This window comes from Sus scrofa, chromosome 16, assembly GCF_000003025.6.
Source record: "Sus scrofa isolate TJ Tabasco breed Duroc chromosome 16, Sscrofa11.1, whole genome shotgun sequence".
NCBI classification, from domain to species: domain Eukaryota; kingdom Metazoa; phylum Chordata; class Mammalia; order Artiodactyla; family Suidae; genus Sus; species Sus scrofa.
The window spans coordinates 47,178,828-47,196,967 of NC_010458.4; the positions used below are offsets into that span (position 1 = coordinate 47,178,828).

General features: G+C 45.2%; 1 long non-coding RNA gene across 1 annotated transcript in view; it reads right to left on the reverse strand.

Moving 5' to 3' along the window:
- The window catches only part of LOC102159961, a 141,825-nt gene extending 125,543 nt beyond the window's left edge, over positions 1–16,282 (reverse strand). The window contains exon 1 of the long non-coding RNA XR_002339505.1: positions 15,578–16,282. This is a non-coding gene — a long non-coding RNA (uncharacterized LOC102159961). The remainder of the gene's footprint in view (positions 1–15,577) is intronic.

Here is an 18,140-nt window from a genome sequence, read left to right on the forward strand (position 1 = left end):
CCTTTGACTTACTGCCTGAGCCCTTCAGAATGTCAGCATGAAGAACACCAAGCAAAATTTAAGGAATATTAGTCAAACACCTGGTATTCCTGGTAATGAAGGAAGAAGGAAGCATTTTGTTCCTATTTTAAAGCTATTTCAGAGGGAGAAAATAGTGACTGGGCCTGCAAATTCAAGGGTTCTGAGCAAAAACTATTAATATGATCTGAAGGGTTGAGTCCCACCTGCTCGTTCCCATGGATGTGAACAGCGTGATTTTAGCAACAATTAAAAGCCAAAGACTTACAAATGGTAAGTTCCTCCATCAAAAAGATACAGTCTAGGAGTTCCCATTGTGGCTCAGTGGAAATGAATCTGACTAGTATCCATGAGGACAAAGGTTCGATCCCTGGTTAAGGATCTGGTGTTGCCATGACCTGTGGTGTAGGTCAAAGATGTGGCTTGGGTCCCACATTGCTGTGGCTGTGGTGTAGGCCAACAGCAATAGCTCCAATTCGACCCCTACCCTGGGAATCTCCATATGCCTTGGGTGTAGCCCTAAAAAGACAATCAATCAATCAATCAATTCTATTTGGGACTTGTTTGGTTTTGATGTCCACCCATTCCCCAGTGCCCACAACTGAAAATGGGCCAAATATCATGTTCCTCATTTATTTAAACAAAAGTGAAAAATTACTATACTGACCTGCATATAGACTGACCTTTTTAACAGGTATGATATTTGAAAAACTAGGGGTAGGGAAACAGCTTCTTACTCGATGACTCTGCTTTTCCCTGCCCCACCCCCACAATTACTAAGCTCCCAGACTGTGTGGAGACACCTCCCTCAGGGAGTAGTTTACAGAGCATTGAACTTGGAGCCAGGGGACTCCATCTCCAGACCTCAATGTTGTCATCTTTGTAAAAGCAAAGTGTTGAATTACAGCGTCCTAAGAGGTCTTTGGCTCTAAAGAGTCTACACTGTCAGGTGCTACTAAGGCAATTCAACCAATATTTCCTCCCCAAAAGGGGGGGGGGGGGCTTCTAAACTTTTCCAGAAAGGAATAAAAGTGAGCGAGAAGGAGAAGAGGTGGGGCACCACAGGAGAAGGGCACAGGAGGCACTCTGGGCCAAGAGACTTTCCAGAAGCCACTATGAAATTACACGGAATAAATGAGGAGTCACTGGGGTGACACAACATCTTACCCTCTATGGGAGAAATGAAGAGAACATTTGCTTTTCTCCAGAGCTCTAAAATACCCAAGGTTTACATCACATATTCAAGTTCCAAAGTATTTTCAAAGTCATTTCAATGCTCATCAACACTCTCAGCCTCCTTCTCAATACCTAATACATTTTAGCATCTTCCCCTGAGTTTATATGTCAGAACACAATACCTCCCTCAGCGTTTTATTTCAAGGCATGTTCTGCACACTCCAACATTACAAGGACTGTGAGGGGCTGGGATTGTATGGGCATTTTTTTTTTCTACCAGTTCCCTGTTCATGCCGGCCCATTCCCAAATTGTCAGTTCCATCCCCTGCACCCAAAAAAGCAGAATGCCTTAAAAGTTCAGAAGGGTGGTCACCATTAGCAAATTCCCTTTTCTCTTCCCTTCTCTCAACCAATGGCCAAAGACCAGACAGATACAGAGGTATAACCAATATATGCCTGAGCTTAAGCTCTCAGTCACATTGCAGCAATTGGGCTGCTTGGCCCAAAGATATTTTGTGGCTGCCATTGTGCAGTTAACACAGGCAGTGGTTCTCAAACTTGAGTGTGAAGCAGAATCGCCCGGAAGATTCCTTAAACCACAGCTCACGGCCCCCTCCCCCCTCTCTCCAAGAGTTTCTGATTCAGCCAGTCTAGGATGGGGCCTGAGAATGTGCATTTCTCACAGGTTCCTATGTGCCTCTGATGCTAGAGGTCCAGAAACCACACTGGGAGAATCACAGGCGTGGAGAAACTTATGAGCTAAGTTTGGATCCTGCTTATCAGATCCTGCTTGTCCCCAAGATCAAAAGAAGTCAGAGGAGGAAATCTGGGCTCATTTTATTTCTTCCTTAAGTTCAGTTCCAATTAGCATCTACTGAGTTATGTGAGACACTGGGTTAAATGCTTTCACTTTTAATTCTCCCAACAGCCTCTGCTATAACCGCTGTCAATCTCATTTTAAAGAGAAGCAAGTGCAGCGACTTGATGCAGAGAGATTTAAGAAACTTGCCCAGGACCACAGAGCCAGTAAGTAGCAGAGCCAGAATTCAAGCTCAGGTCTTCAGACTCCAAGTCTGTCAGGTGACCTCAGCGATGCTGTAAATTCCCAGTCTCTAGGAGGCTGCCAAAGGACTCTGGGCAGAGGTTGTAAATGGCATTGATAGACGATGGGGAAGCACTGCAGGGACTGTGGAAGGACATTAAAGGGACTCTTCACATGCACATCTGGCCAAGTGGGCTGACAGACCAGCTCCCTTCCCTGTACCTCGGCTCTGCCAACTGTGAAACTGAAGACTGAAATAGTTGCCACCTACCCCCAGCCTGTTCCCAGGAATGAGATAAGAGCTCTCAGCTATTATGTAAGAAGTCTTTTTCTCACCCATCATCCCTCTGCAGTAGTCTGAAAGCCTCTAGATCTTTTTTTTTTTTTTTTTTTTGCTTCTTAGGGCGGCGCCCATGACATATGGAAATTCTCAGTCTAGGGGTCGAATCAGGGCTGTAGCTGTCAGCCACAGCCACAGCCACATGGGATCTGAACTGCGTCAGCAACCTACACCACAGCTCATGGAAACACCGGATACTAAACCCACTGAGCAAAGCCAGGGATCGAACATGCGTCCTCATGGATACTAGTTGGGATTGGTTTCCGCTGCACCACAGTGGGAATTCCAAGGCTCCAGATCTTATAAAGGATGGGATTAACCTATACTCTCTCCAACCTTTTGCAAGGGCCACCCTGTTCTCTCGTCCACTGACTACTATCTCTCCTCTGGCCCCAAAATCCACAAGCTGGGAAGCAAAGTTCAAAGTGTGTTCCTTCAATGACCCGTGCATTTCAGAAACTCCAATTGTTCCTGCTTCGTGATGGGGAATTTTTCCTGACAGCTCAGTTGGAGACATTTTTAGGTGTTCCTCAGATTCCATTCTCACTCTGTACCTCACAGGCCCCTCAGGCATGTGCTGTAGGCTCTGCCTGCTGAGTAGCTGGCAGGAAACATGTTGCACCTATTTTGTAGGCTTAGAAGGGCTGTGTCAAGAGCCTCATCCTCTTAGAATTAAGACCCTCTAGTGCGGGAGTTCCCGTTGCAGTGCAGCAGAAATGAATCCAACTAGGAACCATGTAGGCTGCAGGTTCGATCCCTGGCCTCGCTCAGTGGGTTAAGGATCTGGCGTTGCCATGAGCTGTGGTGTAGGTTGCAGACTCAGCTCAGATCTGGCGTTGCTGTGGTTGTGGTATAGGCCAGCAGCTACAGCTCTGATTTGACCTGTAGCCTGAAAACCTCCATATGCCATGGGTGTGGCCCTAAAAAAGAAAAGAAAGGAAAAAAAGAAAAAGAAAAAAAAAAAACCCTCTTGTGCTTAGTTGGTCTCGTCTAATGAGCTGAGAGAAACACCCGGGTCCCACATTAGTCAAAGACTGAACATTCCAGAGAATGCATAAGTGTTCTGGAGTCCAAGTGAGCAAATAAAAGATTGATTTCTTTTGGTTTCATTTTCTCGGCTTTGTGTCTCAAAGGGATAGCCAGCCTCTCTTCTCCCCAATCTCTCCTTGTGGGTGTTTGTTTATTAGTGGAGCTGAGTGAGACCCTGAAAGCCTTCCCTTTGCTCTGAAGTTCTGATTGTAATGGCAACAGTCGCCAGGGGGTGAAGTGTCACTGTGGTTATCTAATGATCAAGGACAGCATGCCTAAGAGAGAGAGCAGCCAGGGTCTCTGGCTGTCACCACATGGCTTCTTCTGCCTCTACTCTCTGCCCTGCCAGTGACTAATTGATTTGTGAAAGCGCTCAGAGGTACTCTGAGTAAGAAAGACACTTTATATCTGCTTCCGACAAATCTTCAGAGGAACAAAAAAAATCCATTTCATGCACAAATCACCCTGCTTGACTCTTTCCTCCATTCGATTCCCAGTTAGCAAAATCTTCAGCACCCAAAGAATTAAGGGGAATTTAAAAAAAAAAAAAAAACCTTCTGATGACTGGTTACTGCCAAACAGAGATTCGCACATGAAGAAACCAGAATCAATAGCAGAAATTGAGAAACAGAAAAGCAGGCAGTAAAGAAGGAAAGTACCTCTGTGGTCTTTAAACCACTAGTTTAAGACCATGACCAGATCCCAAGGTCAACAAGTTCTAACACTAGGCAGTCATGAGGAGAACTCAGGAGAAGCCAGAATCCTATCGAGCAGCCTTGGCAACTTCATTTATCACAAGTTAAATCCTAACAGACTGATTTTTTTCTTTACCTCCAGCCATCAATCTAATGTTTCTATATGTAGCCCCAAAAGTGCTGTCAGCCCTTTGTAAGTCTATCTCCTAAACGTACCAAAGGGTTGATCTGGGATGTCCCGTTGCCCAACTGGGCATGAGACTTGCATTCTCGCTCTCCAGTTCGGCTTCTGCCTACAGTGCGTTTGCTTTTCAAAAAGAGTTTGCCAGGGCTGCAGAAAGAGTTGAAGGAATATTGATAAGAGAACTGAGCTTTTATCAAAGCCGGCTTCTTGTAAATGAACTTGGCCCAAACTCACAGTTCTTCCCCTGTGGCTGACTGATCCCAGGGTACCCTTGGGTTAAAGCTGGTAAGGTCATTTCTGGGCCTTTTTTCCATGCAAATGTGAAGCTCTTTGGACACCTGGGATGCAGAGGTGAAATTCATTCACTGATTCACTCAGTCAGTATTTATTATCTGAAATGTGCCCGACTTGTAAGTAGAACTCATTTTTTTTTTTATTTTTTTTTTTTTGGTCTTTTTTCTTGCCATTTTCTTGGGCCGCTCTCGTGGCATATGGAGGTTCCCAGGCTAGGGGTCGAATCGGAGCTGCAGCCACCAGCCTACGCCAGAGCCACAGCAACGCTGGATCCAAGCCGCGTCTGCAACCTACACCACAGCTCACGGCAACGCCGGATCCTTAACCCACTGAGCAAGGCCAGGGATCGAACCCGCAACCTCATGGTTCCTAGTCGGGTTCGTTAACCACTGCGCCACGACGGGAACTCCTAGAACTCATTTTTTAATCACTGACTTTAATGTTTGACCTGCAGAAATAACCCGTCCATTGTTTTGAAGCAGCACACCATGGCACAGTGGATGGAGAGAAAAATAGAGGAAACTGTTTTTCTCCCTTCTTCACAGCCTCTCAGGTAAGTTCCACAGGGAGCAGAGTTCTAAAAGCATTGAGCCACTTTCAAATTGTGAAATACAATGAATTACTTTGGTATGTCCTATTCCATCAGCTTAAATCTGGTATGATACAGAATAACACATTGCTTTCCAGAACCATCTTTGTCCAGAACCCATTTTAATCTCTTAGGACATTTTTTAAAATTCCTACCTATCCAAAAGATAATTTTAATGACACTCATTGCTGGGTTCTCTCAATGGCCAAGCAGGCCCAACCTCAGACATTATTCAGAATAAGATGGCTTATCTTTTAATCTTTTGTAGATTTAGTCAAATGGCCATCATTCTTGTTCTATAAAATGGATAAGTATATTTTGTCCACCTCCACAGGATTCAAATCTATCCTTCATTGCTGCATAGACAAAATAATGCAATTACAATAAAAAGAAGTTGTATTCAAACAGTCCTTACTAGTTTTTAAACATTTCATAGTTTACAAAAGCATTTTCTCATTTCATCAAATAAGTTTAGTATTCAGTCAACCAACACTTATCGACCCCCAACAGGTATCCCTGGTGCAAGCTCAGGACTTAGTGGATGAAGAACAAGATATGGTCTCTGCCCTCAAGAAACCCAGAGTCTAGTAGGTGAGAAAGACAGGTAGGCAATAACTGAATATAAGTGCCATAGATAGTTCCCTGGTGTCACAGTGGGTTGAGGACTCAGCATTGTCACTGCTGAGGCTCAGTTTGCTGCCATGGCACAAGTAGATCCCTGGCCTGGGAATTTCCGCGTGCCAAAAATTAAATTAAATTTTAAAAATGTGCAATAGAGAAATATAAAAATGTAGGAGTGGATAGAAGATAATAGACATAGAAAGTATTCAAAGTTTATAGTGGTATTTGGGAGAGTAGTGTTTACTTATATGCTCCGAGACACCAGGGATATCTAGGTATATATATGCATAGGCAGAAACATAATTTTTTTCCCTTTGCTTTTTTGAGCCACACCTGAGGCATATGGAAGTTCCCAGGCTGGGGTCAAATCAGAGCTGCAGCTGCCAGCCTGTAGCAATGTAGGATCTGAGCCACAGCAATGTAGGATCTGAGCCTCGTCTGCCTACACCATAGCTCACAGCAACACCAGATCCTTAACCAACTGAGCAAGGCCAGGAATCTAACCCACATCTTCATGGATCCTAGTCGGGTTTGTTTCTGCTGAGCCACACTGGGAACTGCATAATAAAATATTTTTGATGCGAGTGCAAGACTGAGGGTGGCAGCTACTGCAGCAGAAGATCTGGTGGTGGTAGAAGTGGTGCTGATGGTGGGTTTGGGAAGACTTGGGCATTTCTTGTTGATCAGAATGGGTGTCCTTTCCTGGTATAGCATCAATTCCTAGCCATCCCCAAAACATCTCTCTTCATAGCCTGACAGTCCATCTTTTCGCCACAAAGCTAACGGTATATACAACCACAGCAAACGACAACCTGAAAATATTAGCAGTGACTCTGTGGTCATAAATCACGTCCTGAAGAAGTGATAGCCAGTGACCACTTAAAGATATACCTAAATACCAGGAAAGCAAAAAGGAAACGCTCTGCTCAACCCTGCCTTAGATTAGCCAAGCTGCTCATTTGCATGAACAGGAGAGGCAACGATCATTTTGAGGAGGGTGAAGAAGCCAGGCAGGGAAGGAAGAAACCAAACACCAGCTGAAAGCAGATGACACGAGTGTCTGGCTCATGTAGCCTCATGAGAAACAGCATGAAATACGTTTCTTTCAGAAAGGCGGCTATCAGAAGAAAAAAAAAAAAAAAAAGGTTGTAATAAATCCGAACAAAAGCCAACAATGTTGGACAACTTGTTAGATAGATATTCAGGAAGGCTGATCCACCTCACTGGATTGTTGTAAGGAACAGTTAATAAAAAAAGATTGTCAAGGACACTGCAAACATAGAAGAACTAACACATAATAAGAACATTAATAATCAGGGAGGACCTAGGAATGAAACCAGTTCCATCAAGACCGAAGATGTTGAGCAACCAGCACAGAAATAAAGAAAACAGATACAACTGCCTGGAGGTTGTCCAAACCAACAAGAACCAAATACTTTTTTGCTCTTAATTTTAAAAAAGTAGACAAGTTTACAGGGTATAAGACTATAAATAAATATTGGCCAATGGGTTCTTGCTTTTCCCTGGAGGCAGCTCCCTTTGAAATGACTTCCTGGACCGAGGCAGTGAGGGAGCTGAAGGCGCTCACCCTCCTCCCTAGAACCCATGGTCCGCGACAGGAAGCCTTCCCTCCCCAGTCCTGATGATTTGGGGTTGGAAAAAACACTGGAAGGAATCCAAAGCTGTGGTTCATTTCATTCTTTCATTTCCTGCCTTTGCCAAATGCTGACAATTACAAACAAATGTTGTCTTCACAACTACTTTCTTCTAGATGAACATTCTGCTCATTTTGGTGGCTTTTGTGTATGTGACTGGAGAAACACTTTCTAAATCCCCAAGGTGACAGGACTTCCACGTAATGATAATGATTATTTAATGTCATCATCACAATGGGTTGCCTAGGCAAATGAAATGCTTGCTGGGTCTAAAGCATGCACTCAAGTAAGGTCAATTAACGCTTTCCAGGGTACCCGATTTCCCATTGGGGCCCTAAAGAAGGCAATTCATTACCCAGCCATTCTCCACACGCACACCCACCACAACACTGCTGTCTACCAGCAAGTTCTTCAGTTGCTTAGACTGTCAGGCTTCTCAGCCAGTGTGGAGGAAGTCCAAGAGAGATAAGAATACGCTGAGAAGGTCCAGGCTGGGGGATATTTTTAGTCTTCTGAAGATAGTCCAGCGGTGATCATCAGCATCATCATCACCACCCACGCAAACACAATCCATCTTCCTTTTCAAAGCACTTTCATCACATAAATCATTCCCTTTGATCCTCACAATCCCCGAGGTATGCAAAGCAGGTATTAGTACAGTCAACATCTGGCTATAGCAGCAAGAAGGACACGAATAGCACAGAGGTAAGCCTCGAAGACAGGGAAGAAAGAAAGGGTATGGCAGGAAGAGGGGGCACACCCCAACAGCATCAAAAGCACTGAGGATCTGAGGCCAAGGACCATGTAGGATGAGAACACACAATGGCACAAGGAGACAGAAATGTGAAGAGTTGTGGGTGTCTGATTGGCTAGACTAGGTTATCTGTTGCAAAGATTACTGTTTCTAAAGCCAAAATTAAGAAAGATGGAAACTAAAATGAACCAAGTGTCTATGCTTTGCCAGGTGTTTTCTTTTAAGATATTAACAAACTTAATCTTCACACTAATCCATGCAAGATAGATATCATCAACCCATTTTTTTGCAGATGAGAAGACTGAGGCCCAAACCAGTGATGTTATTTGCCCAGGGTCACCTACCCACCACTTGGAAAAGATGAGATTCAGGGATGGGAGAGAGACCAAGCAACAAAAGACTAAGGGCTCTGGCCAGGAATGACTAGCGACCAGCTTAGTACGGCAACAATAAGAGAATCAAGAAAAGAGTTTAAGAATAAGGAATAGGAGTTCCTGCTGTGGTGCAGTAGGATCAGTGGTGGCTCTGCAGCAGCAGGGATGTAGGTTCAATCCCCAGCCTGGCACAGGGAGTTCAGGATCCAACACTGCCGCCTCTGTGATGTAGGTCACAACTGCAGCTCGGATTCCATCCCTGACCAGTGAACTCCGTAAGCCAAGGGGTGGCCAAAAAAAAAAAAAAAAAAAAGAAGAAGAAGAAGAAGGAACAAAAGCTTCCTGCACCCTGGATTCCCTATGTACTTTCCTTGGAGGCTGGGCTCACAGTGCCTGATAAGGAGGCAGTCTGACCAAGGAGGAAGAGGTGGGATGACAAGCAAGATGGTTCTTGGAAATTATCCCTCCTGGACAGGTGTGGAGATGAAGTCCCAGCAAGGAAAGGTCATGAAGCAGTTGAGAACTTGCTTTTCTTCTGCAGGAGCAAGAGGAAGGTACAATGTCTAAAAACATATAAGCCTTATTTGCAGCAACATGGATGGACCTAGAAATTATCATGCTAAGTGAAGTCAGTCAGACAATGAGACACTAACATCAAATGCTCTCACTTAATGTGGAATCTAAAAAAAGGACACAATGAACTTCTTTGCAGAACAGATACTGACTTACAGACTTTGAATAACTTATGGTTTCCAAAGGAGACAGGTTGGGGGGTAGGGGGATGCACTGAGGGTTTGGGATGGAAATGCTGTAAAAATGGGTTGTGATGATTATTGTACACCTATAAATGTAATAAAATCATTAGGTAATTTTAAAAAAAGAAAAAAAGAAAAGAAAAACTCGTAAGCCTTGGAGGATCATGGCAGCCAGCGTGAATTTGCCTTAGGGATCATGTTCATGCTGGTAAAAGGCAGAGATGGTGGAAGCAGAACGGTCAGAGCCACTGCAACATGAGAGGGGCCTGGGGTAGTAGAAAGAACATTCTACGACTTCTTTGCTGTGGCACCTTGGACAAAATACTTCTCTGAGCATCATCTGAACAACAGAGTCAACAAAATCCATCTCATGGTGATTCTACGAGGATTAGGTTACATATATACACATATACATTATTCTTAAGCATTTGAAAGAAGTTTTCATGCTTAGTTGGACTCTGGGGAGAGTAACACGATAGGCAAAAATAGCATTTAGATTTAGAACGATCCCTTCTTTCCATATAATAAAATATTTCTAATAAAAACCTACTTTCGCCAATCCTCATGAACTCAACCTATGTCATAAGTGAGACTTTTGATTCTAAGAAGCACATGGAAAGCCATTTCGGTGACATCTTCCTTCCGCAAGACATTTAACATGTTTCTTCTGACAAACTATGAACCATCCTGCTTTAAATAAAGACGATTCCTCCAGGAGGGAGAATGAATCCAGGGCAATAACATTCTGCCTGACCCTCATTAGCATGTCAGGGTCGCATCCAGTAAGAGTACATAAAGACTTCAGCCAAACTGATCCCAGTGTCTCTAAAAGATTTACCTAAGTGAGCCCATACACATTCATTTCCACACTGACTCCAGAGACCAAAGGATAACCTTCCCAAGGAGGAGAAGTGGCAACTGTGAGCAATGTCATTTGCAGAATTCCCTGCAAAGGCTTTTAGAAAGTTTCACCTAACAAATCCAGGATAATTTGGAGAATCTTAGACTTGGCAAGAAACTCCTTGGCCACCTGAACGAACCCCCAACCCCAAACCCACTGGTCAGTGACCACCCAGAGCTAATACGGGGTTTCTTTATACAAACCTGGTTCTGGGGATGTTACTTCTAAGAGGTGCCCACAGGACCATTGGATATAAATACAATAAATAAGTGACCCATTCAAAATGTCTTCAATTTCTCTAATCCTCATTCTCTTATGACTTGTGGATACCCATATTATATTAATGTATTCCTTTTTTTTTTTTTTTTTTTTAGGGCCACATCTGTGGCACATGGATGTTCCCAGGCTAGGGGTTGAATCAGAGCTGCAGATGCCAGCCAGAGCCACGTGCCTACACATGCCTACACCACAGCTCATGGCAACGCCACATCATTAACTTACTGAGCAAGGCCAGGAATTGAACCCACATCCCCATGGATACTAGTCAGGTTCATTACCACTAAGCCACAGTGGAAACTTCCCATATTAATGTATTCTTTAACATGCACACAACCAGCCAGTGCCATGACAAGCAGCTTAGCCCCTGAATGGCCCCAGTATACCCTCTTCTCCTCTCTCTCTCCACTAGGCCCCCTCCACAGGCACAGCACCAGCTCACCCTCCAAACGCAAATCCAACGTGGGCTGAGGGCACTAGCCACAGAGGTGACCTCCTTTCCACACCCTTTCCACATGACAAGTCAGGACAGGGCAGGGTGGAAGTCTAAAACCAGACCAGCTGGACCTGACCTCAGCCCTGCCCCTGCCCTTCAGTCCCATCACCCCACCTGGCAGCATCACCTTGCCAGTGGGTGTTGCAAGTGGACATTTGTTTACTTTAGATTCAAGTGGATGGCTGCCTGGCTGCCAGGAGCTGGAGGAAGGGGGACCCCCTAGAGGTTATAACCAGCCTGCAGCAAAGCCCAAGAACCTAGAAGGGGCTACAGTGTGCAACTTTGGCCTCCCAGCTTTCCCATACGATGTGTGACGCCATCGAGATGCTTCCATCAAAATTAGGTGAGCCTGAGCTCGGCTGTTCCAGCGGGGAAATGGCCATGTACTCTGATTCCATCTGATAGGTGAGCCAGGAAAATGTCACTAAAAGCATTCTGTGGAATTTATGTTAAGATTCCCCGCCAGCACAATCTATTAAACTGAAACAAGGAGTTCCCGTCGTGGCTCAGCAGTTAACAAACCTGACTAGCATCCCTGAGGACGTGGGTTTGATCCCTGGCCTCGATCAGTGGGTTAAGGATCTGGCATCAGCCTGAGCTGTGGTGTAGGTGGCAGACACGGCTCAGATCCCGCGTTCCAGTGGCTCTAGCGTAGGCCAGCAGCTGCAGCTCTGAATGGACCCCTGGCCTGGGAACCTCCATATGCTGCATATGCAGCCCTAAAAGACAAAAAAAAAATTAAAAAATAAACTGAAACAACGTTGTGTCTTGATCTTCAGTAAGTCCTATCTTTCTGTGGTCTCAGGATGCCCCATGATAGGAGGATAAGGCTTAGTAACATTGGCTTCAGGTGACTTAGTCATCACCTGGAGACGGGGGAACAGTCACTAGGTTATCTCTGCCTTCATGCCCCAAAGCAGCCATCTCTTGGCTGGGCTTAACTCCAACAACCAGAACAGTGGTTTTCTTTTCTTTTCTTTTCAGGATGAGCAGCTTCCCACACTGGAAATGGGGAGAGGGGCCTGGAGGGTAGGCGGTACCAGTGATGCAGCTGAGAACTCTGCAGCACCAAGCACCCTCCTGGATTTCACCGCAAAAGAAGCAACTGTGGGAACACAGCCTTCCACAGAATAACCTGCGTAGGACCTAAGGTTGCAAGGAGCCGGAGAGCCCCGCTGGAACTCTCCCCAGCAGCAGGAGAGGCAGCAGCAGCAGCAGCTACACGGGTGACTAGCAGTTCTCTCCTGCCCCCCAGTGCCCTTGGCTGCCCACAGTCCACACTGCGCCCCAGACTCCAGATCTTCCCTCCCAGTCAGCTTCTTCTGTGTCTCACTCCCTCAGGCAAAGCACTGCCTTTTCCAAGGTAACACCTAGCTAATCTAATATAATCTAATCTGAAAGCGTTAGTGAGTATTATTGGATTAATGCGCTATTACTCCTTGAAAATACAATTTGCATTCCAGAGACACATGGGCCTTAAAGGAAGGAGTGGGAATTTCCATTACCCTGGCAGGCTAAGAAGGGAGGCGACTTTGCGGAGGGGTGGGAATTTCAAAACCAACTTTAAAAACTGAAAACACCCTTGCCTATGCATACAGCTGGGAAGGTTATGAGTTTCATTTCTTAAAAGCTACCCTGTAATCTTCTTTTCCAACTCTTTCCCCACCTCCTTGGTGCTGATGTGCTCAGAGGTCTCAACTTTCTTTCCACCTCAGGCAATAACAAAGGATGGTAATGCTTGAGCTGGACTCTGAGTGGGGATTTTTAAGTTTTAGGGGTTCTTTTGGTGCTTTGGGTTTTTTGGCTTTTTAGGGTGGCACCCATGGGATATGGAAGCTCCCAGGCTAGAGGTCAAATTGGAGATGCAGCTCTCAGCCTGCATCACAGCCACAGTAATGCTGGATCCTTAACCCACTGATCGAGGCCAGGGATTGAACCCACATCCTCATGGATACTAGTCAGATTCATTTCCGCTGAGCCACAACGGGAACTCCTAAAGTTTCTTTCAAAAAAAATTTTTTTTTTTTTTGGTCTTTTTGCTATTTCTTGGGCCGCTCCCGCGGCATATGGAGGTTCCCAGGCTAGGGGTCTAATCAGAGCAGCAGCCGCCGGCCTACGCCAGAGCCACAGCAACGCTGGATCCGAGCCGCGTCTGCAACCTACACCACAGCTCACGGCAACGCCGGATCGTTAACCCACTGAGCAAGGGCAGGGACCGAACCCGCAACCTCATGGCTCCTAGTCGGATTCGTTAACCACTGCGCCACGATGGGAACTCCCAAAAAAAATTTTTTTAATTAAACAATAAAACTACCTCAAGTATTTAAAATAATCATGCCTGGTATTTTCTTTCTTGTTACTGTGATCTACTTCTGTTAAACTTAATAAGCTACTTCAGAGATATGCAAGAACTCTTAGAAGAGTTACCATTTAGGGTGTCCATGCTATGGGTCTATATAATATGTATATTCTAAACCAATTATATACATTATCTCACCCTTCATAACAACCCAATGAACTAGAAGCTACTATCCTCATTTTAAAGTGAGAAAACACAGGTAACAAAAAGTTAAATAAATCAGTCAAGTTCACATAGTTGGAAGTGTTGGAAAAGGAACCCCAATTTGATTCTGTGTCCAAAACTTACCATTTTTTGTTTTTTTTGTTTGTTTGTTTTGCTTTTTAGGGCCACACCCACAGCATATGGAATTTCCCAAGCTAGGGGTTGAAACAGAGCTACAGCTGTCAGCCTACCTCATAGCCAGGGGAACACAGGATCTGAGCCGTGTCTGCAACCTGCACCACAACTCACAACAACACCAGATCCTTAACCCACTGGGCAAGTCCAGGGATCAAACCGACATCCTCCTGGATCCTAGTCTGGTTTGTCAGCCACTAGCCACGAAGGGAACTCCCAAAGCTTAGCTTCTTAACCATGACTTTCTCACCAGAAACGGGAGGGAGAGGGGAGTAAGATATTTTGAGATTTTCCACCTTACAGTGCTGAATCAGTAATTCTCAATATATCATCCCTGGACCAGCAGCATCAGTATACATCAGGAAATTTGCTAAAAATTGCAAAATTGGAGGCCCACTCCAGACTTAAAGAATCAGAAACTCTAGGGGCAGGGCCCAGCAATTTAGGTTTTGACAAGCCCTCCGTGTGATTTTAATACAAGTTCTCCATGTGAGAACCACCGGTGCAGACTCTTCAAGTTTTAGCAGCAGGTCAGCAGTAATTCCTTTTGAACACCCGTTCCTTAAATAAGTCCTTTTCGGCTAGAAACGGCGACATAACTTTACAGTAACTCTGGAGAGAGGTGAACAAATGAACCATGTTAGCACGTGCTTGACAGGGTGCAACAGTATGAATGAAATGAGGTCATCCATGCCAAAAATAGCTTCTCAAAATCCTGTAAGGTATCAAACGCAACTAGGTATAAAAGCAGTGTAACACGTATTCCTGAGTTTAAAAAAGGCAGGGTGGGGGGAGGGGAGGAAGAGGCTCTAAATGGGTTACATCTCATCAGCTGCCATTCATCTGCTCCCTATTTGTGCAAAATTACATGGCACACCACGAAAAGCACCTGTAGGATTCACCTGATTGGCACCTAAACAGCTTGCCTCCCCTTTGGTCTTCATTTCACGCTGCTTCTTCCTTAACCCGAAATAAGAGGCACCTCTTTGGCCTGGAAAAAGCCCACCAGGCTGAGGCCTCCCCACTTCCTCCAGCTGGAAAACCTCTGGCTGGGGGGCGGGGGGACAGGAACACACCTGTGTGCACGCCTGTGCTTCCCGACTTTGGGCTGAGAATAGGCCCTTTCCCAGAAAGTACGTGCTACACTCCGTTTCTCCAACCCTGTGTGTCTTCCGTTTCCTTAGAGCTTGTTCAATAGTAGCCTAGGTGTGCCCTGCATACAAAGAAAGCAGCAATGCATGGCCATCATTCTCTCCTGATCTGAAAAAGAGAATTAAAAAAAAAAAAAAAAAAAAAAAACCAGTGATTTGAGCTGGTTCTCCAACCGGGCCAGAGGTCAGAAGTAGGAGGAACCTTCCACACCAAAGCCGACCACGACCATGACTTTCTCAGACCAGGATGAAGCTGTTCACGCCCCACGCAGAGAGGGCTGTTCTGGTGGAAAACAAAGTTTGGATCCTTTAGTCGCGTTGGCCAGCAGTGCAATTTCGCCTGGGGAAGTTGCTAGCTCCTGAGTGGCAGTTTCCAGCTGTGTGACTTTGGGAAATAAACCTGTCTTGAGCCTTGGGTTCCGCAACTGCTCTGGGAAGGAGGGCAGGGCAAGTGTGGGGGCAGGAACAATGTCCACCAGACAAAAAGGAAGAGACATTAGGCATATTGGCCTGATGGGGCCAGACCTACCTCAGGAACTGCTCCGTGGACGCTGGCTCTTTTCCTTTTCCCCTTGGCAACGCCCAAGTTGATTTTCACCTGACCCTGGGAGCCTCCGCCTCAAAGAGCAGTCACGAGGGGTTATATATATAAACAGGGCTTGGTAAACAAGGGTTAAGTGCCCTGTTAACACATCTCACAAGGGTAGCCCAGGGATCCAGGTGTAGGAGTGAGTGGATTCTAATCTGGAAATACAGAACCAGGCTGGGATGCCTCACATTCTAAAGGAGGGGAAAGCTATAATCCCCTAGTCTAGGTCAGATCACAGGCCTTCCCCTAAAGCCCCTGGGGAACCCACTTCCTCCCCACACCTCCTCACACATAAACCCACCCTACACACCGACAAAGGCAGTACTCAGTTAATCCCTAAACTTTCAGGGGAATGACACACCAACCAAGTACGGAGACACCACACTCGGAGCCTGAGTATTACACTCAAAATCTTTTCTGGAGACGTTTATTTTTCCCAAAAGGAGAGAGCCCTCTACTGGCAAATTAGCACTCGACTAGGAACGGGCCTGATTCCAGAGCTTCTGCATTCATAAACATTAGGGCCTGTTTCCTCCTTTTAGGGCAGCAAATGTGGAAGTTATTTTCAAATGGCTAAGTTTTTGTCCATGCAAAGAACAGGTGCGGGTATGAATTAACGATATAAAGCCCCAAATCCCCTAAAACCCCTTCAGCTGGCTTGGTTACAGTTTACGACAGCAGAGGGGTCAAAAGAGGCATGAGAACCATCTCCATTCCTCCCTAATGCACGGATAACCTTCTAGAAATGTTTCATGTGCAAGAGGGCTCTGCCCAGTGGTTCAGCTGTCAAAGTATCGCATCAGACAGTTTGAAAGAGATTTCGAACAACCGAAAGAGCCATCAAGAGCAGATGAGAAAATAATTTATTGTGCATCTAAACAATGGAATACTATGCAGCTTTTAAAAAGTGGGAAAGATTACTCTGTAGCTATAAGGAAAGATGTAAAACCAGAGTTTTACAGGACAATATGTATAGTACACTGCCATTTGTGTAAAAAATAAAAATATATTTGTATTTACTTCTACATGCTTCAAGGAAGATATTTCTAGAGGTTTGAACAAGAAACATGCAACAGTGGTTAGGTTTTAGAGGAATATGAGAACTACAGGAGGGGTGGAAGGGGGCAAAGAGAGACTTTCACTTTGTTACATATTTTGAACTTTATGGTGAATGTTTTAACAAGACAAAACATTAAATAGATGGAGTTCCCATCGTGGCTCAGTGGTTAACAAATCCGACTAGGAACCTTGAGGTTGCAGGTTCAATCCCTGGCCTTGCTCAGCGGTTTGGGGATCCAGCGTTGCCGTGAGCTATGGTGTAGGTCACAGACATGTCTCGGATCCCGAGTTGCTGTGGCTCTGGTGCAGGCCAGCGGCTACAGCTCCGATTCGACCCCAAGCCTAGGAATCTTCATATGCCGAGGGTGCGGCCATAGAAAGACAAAAAAAAAAAAAAAAAAAAACCATTAAATAGATGGTTTTTCAAATGACAGCAGCAATGGGCATGAAGATGTCCTTTACTCGACACTTTAATAATGGATACGTTTTATTGAATGATTCTTCAATGTGCCAGGCACTGTGCTAAATGCCTCACATGTATTAACTCATTTATTTAACGCTCCCTATCACCCTATGAGGTGGGAATACTCTTGTCGTCCATTTTCTAGGGACAAGGAAACTAAGGGACAGAGCAGTTATTTGCCCAAGTTTATACAGGCAAGGCCTCCAGGCAAGCGGATGGCAGAGTTCCGGCACTTAGCACTGTGCTACGAGTTCATCAAGTATGCTTTGGAGTTCCCATTGTGGCTCAGTGGTTCACAAACCTGACCAGTATCCACGAGGACACGGGTTCAATCCCTGCCTTCACTCAGTGGGAACCTCAGGTGTGAAAAAACTATACTTCATTTTCTTATTTAATTTAATTTAAAAAAAAAAAACACTGTATTACGTACCTGCCCCAGAGAAAGTTTCTCCAACACAGCAAAGCTGATAGCAGAGAGTATTCCTAAGTTAAATACCCAGGAGCCCCAGTTAAAAGTTTGGAGAAGCCCTTACTAGACTTCTCCAAGATGAGATTTCCTTTGGACCAACACACGCACCCTTACTCACACACATACACTCACACATTCTCACACATTGTCACACACGCAAACACACACTCACATTCTCATACACTCCTGTACATAGACTCTTCCATCTTCAAACACATTCACACACATACACTCTCTCACACACTGATATACATTTGCACACATCCTTGCACACTCACACACACACAATGGGCTTCCAGCCTAACTCTCCTCTTTGCTGCCTGGCATAGCCCCAGAATACCGGCCCTGTGTCACTCCAGCCCCAGAATCCCTGGAACTCTCTCAGGCCCACGCTGCCATGTCCATTCTCAGGACCTCCTCTCCACACGTAAACCTCTCCCAAATGAAGTATGGTACCCATATTTCTATCTCACTCAACCCATTTATGCTCCTAAGTACCCTCCAAGCTGTCC